The sequence below is a fragment of the Pipistrellus hanaki genome (assembly GCF_964339955.1).
Source record: "Pipistrellus hanaki genome assembly, chromosome: 7".
Taxonomy (NCBI): Eukaryota; Metazoa; Chordata; class Mammalia; order Chiroptera; family Vespertilionidae; genus Pipistrellus; species Pipistrellus hanaki.
Genome location: NC_140509.1, coordinates 81,133,973 through 81,138,059, shown reverse-complemented (window position 1 = coordinate 81,138,059; position 4,087 = coordinate 81,133,973).

Sequence of the window (4,087 nt, the reverse complement as noted above, 5' to 3'; positions counted from 1 at the left end):
TGTTTGGGACTGTTAACACTGATGATTTGAAAGAAAAATTGTTCATTTTAATTTAAAGAATTTTGGGTATGCTTAGCACCTAGGAAATCTAAACAAAGATACTCATTAAAGCCTAAGGTTTAGATTTTGGACACTGCTACTAACCTATCCCCAGAGAATCCCAGTCATGGCCTTGGCCAGGAAACCATGCAGGAACTCAGAAATATTCTCTCTGTATATATAAAACCAGTGTCCGTGACAACCAGGACGACCAAATGACAGGTCACCATGAGGTGCATTGAACACCTCTGACCCTTCCCCTCTGGCCCGCAGCCTCCCATCACAGCATAGCGGGAATGGCGACCTCTTGGTCCGTCCCTGTGTGTCGTCGTCCCCCCACTACCACCACAGGCTCCGGGGAACCAGAGCCATGCTGCAACTGGGGAACCACAGCAAACCAAGGGGTGGCAGCAGGCACTGGCGAGGGGCAGAAGATGGCCTAGGGACCCTAAGCGTGCACAATCTCATGCACGCTGGACCTGTAGTATAAAATGAGAGGCAGTCCAGCCGGTGTGGCTCTGTGGCTGAGCATCAACCTATGAAGCAGGAACTCACGGTTCAATTCCTGGTCAAAGCACACGCCCAGGTGGTGGAGGACTCGATCCCCAGTGTGGGGCATGCAAGAAGCAGCCAATCAATGTTTCTATCTCTATATCCCTCTCCCCTAAAAATCAAAACTTTTTAAAAAAAACAAAGTCCTTATCTTCATTTGCCTTTTTATGCATAACTGTCCCACCAGAGTGAATTTAAATTTTTTTTTCATGCATATCGATGAGGATTCTTCTATTTCAAATTTGGACGCTGTCCTTTTGCAACTTGTTTATAACTACTACATAGTATTCTACCAAGAGGACAGACATCTCTGCACCTGCCGAGGACTCCTCTGTTTGCTGGCCTGTGCGAAGGTGACCATCCTGGTGTTTTTTGCAGCACACGGCAAGAGTTCTCAAGTAGCAGTCTTCTGAGGTATTTATACCCCAAGGGCATCAAAGGCTTTCCAAGGAGCACATGGGCTTGGATAGAGCAGTAACTGCTTTCTAGATCAAGTTCCACATAAGCACCTCCATAAAACTGCTGTGCCCATGCACACACCTGCAATCAGTGTTCCCATCAAAACTGTACAGAAGGCATCTCTCACCCAGCTTGAATCGGAGTTCGGTGTCCACTATATTTTAAGAACCTTTAGCTATATTTAACCTATGCGTTAAAACCTTTGGGAAGCCAAACAGGACAATGTGAAATACTGCTCAACGAAGCCGCCTTTAACTGAGACCATGATATCCCCACCTAGTAAGTGGGGAGTTTCCACCCTAGCCAGGTTCGATTCAGTGAATAGGGCATCAGCCTAAGGACTGAAGGGTCCCAGCTTTGATTCAAGGGCATATACCTGGGTTGTGGCTCGATCCCCTGTAGGAGGTGTACAGGAGGCAGCCAATCAATGATTCTCATCATTGATGTTTCTTTCCCTCTCCCTGAAATCAATGAAAAATGTTATTTTTAGCCCTGGCCAGTTTGGTTCAGTGGATAGTGTGATGGCCTGCGGACTGAAGGGTCCTGGGCTCAGTTCTGGTCAGGGGCACGTGCCCAGGTTGTGGGCTTGATCCCCAATGGGGGACATGCAGGAGGCAGCTGATCGATGATTCTCATCATTGATGTTTCTCTCCCTCAAATCAACAAAAATATATTTAAAAAAAATTTTTTTTTTCTTAAAAGGGAAGTTTCCAATAAAATCTTACTCCAATATCAACGAGCAATTTGCTATATGGTTCAAGTGTGCATTCATTATTTTAAAAATTTAATATAAAAAAACATGAACATGTGATACCTTATGGTCATGGCAAATTAAAATTTAACATTTCAACTTATACACAATATGTTGCAAAGAAATTAAAATAAACAATAAGGCTTTCAAGCATAAGAATTTATTGTATTAGGGTAATGTTTTATGATGGAAATTTAACAAATACAGGTTTCCAGTGAGAAAAAGAATCAATGTTAAATTTGAATCATTTACTTATGTTTAATTGGATCACGGTAGACATCAACTCATGGTAATACATTCCACTGCATACATTAGATATAAGAGCTTTTGTAATTGATTTTTAGAAACATCAATCGGTTGCCTGTCACGCACACTCAACTGGGAATTGAAACCTGCAACGTACTTATGTGCCCAAAACTTGAACCCACCACCTTTTGGTGTATAGGATGACCATCCAATCAAGTGAGCCACACTGGGCCAGGATATAATAGCATGAACTAGGGCTGCAAGGCTGGGGCCCGATTCCTGCAGGCCACCCCGAGGGACCCCACCTGTGCACAAATTCGTGTAGGGGGCCTCTAGTCTATACTAAAAGAAGAGTAATATGCTAATTAGACCAGACCTTCCAGAATTCCTTCCAGACAAAGCCATGGTGGCAGGGCCAAGGCAAAGGTGGTTAGGGGTGATCAGCCCAGGAGGGGAGGGCAGCTGGGGGTGATCAGGCCAGCAGGGGGAGCAGCTGGGGGTGATCAGGCCAGCAGGGGGAAGGGCAGTTAGGGGTGATCAGACCAGAAAGAGGAGCAGTTAGGAGTGATCAGACCAGAAGGGGAGGCAATTAGGGGTAAGCAGGCAGGCAAGTGGTTAGGAGCAAGCAGTCCCAATTGCAAGAGGGATGTCCCAACTGCCAGTTTAGGTCTGCAGCCGGACATCCCTCAAGGGGTCCTGGATTGGAAAGGGTAAAGGTTGGGCTGAGAGGAGCCCCCGCCCGACTGCACAAATCTCATGCACCGGCTTATAGTGTGTGTGTGTGTGTATGTGTATAAAAGGCTAATATGCTAAGTGTCCCTCCCACCATCCGACTGGTTGCTATGATGTGCACTGACCACCAGGGGGCAAATGATCAATGCGGAAGCTGCGAGCTGCAGTGACTTGGCAGCAGCGGTTCTCAGGTGACACACCCGAAACCAGAGAGGAGGGAGCCCAATTCCTCACTCGGCCACGTGACTCCACTTTCTGCCTGGGTTCTGTTGTTGCTGGGCACTGATGACCCCAAATCTGGTGTACTGCACACTTGCATTTGTTTCACACCCAGTATGACAGCAACTCTGCAGAGTGCCCTCTCATACTCTGGGACCCCTCAGGGGATGTTAGAGAGCTGGTTTTGGCCTGATCTCCACAGACCAGACCGAGGGACCCCGCTCACTCCACAGATGCTGGGGAGGGACCATGGGAGGTTGGCTCCAGGGTGTGTCTGGCCCTTCTTGCCCAGTCCTGCCCTGCCTGAAACCTTCTAATTTCCTTTCAGTGTGCATGAAACTGTGCACCAGGCCTAATCCTTTGTAATAAAAGTGTAATATGCAAATCAACCTAACGGCAGAACGATTGGTCACTATGATGCACACTAACCACCAGGGGGCAGACGCTCAACTGCCCCCGGTGGTCAGTGCGCTCCCACAGTGGGAGTGCCGCTGAGCCAGAAGCTGAGCTCATGGCAGGCAAGCGCAGTGGCGGTGGGGGACCTCTCCCGCCTCCGCTGCAGGTGGGCCGTAAGGAGCAAGGGGTCCTGAACTGCAAGAGCCCCCGACTGCAAGAGGGATATCTGACCACCAGCTTAGGTCCGTTCTCCCTTCTACCCCCCTCCCCCCCCACCTCCTGAGAGGTCCCGGACTGCAGAGGCACAGGCCAAGCCGAGAGACCCCCTCCTCCCTGCCACTAGTGCACAAATCTTATGCGCCAGGCATCTAGTTTAAATATAAATATTTCCACTGCTTAAAAGGCTTTTAAACTACACATTTTACACATACCACGTAGCAGCCAGCAGGCATTCTGGGGTGCCTAGATTACTGCAGCAGTCAAAGGCAGAAATGTTTCTACATACAAAATCAATAGTTTTTAGGATTATTATGTTTTAACAAAATAATAACATCCTATTTTTAATTACTGACCCTTCTTTCTACCACTTAGAGCAGTTTTTCCGAAGTCCAGACCATTTCTTCAGCAAATAGCTGGGTGTCCAGGATTACAGATTCATATGTTCTACAATCTGAGCCTGAGGCCGCAGTTATC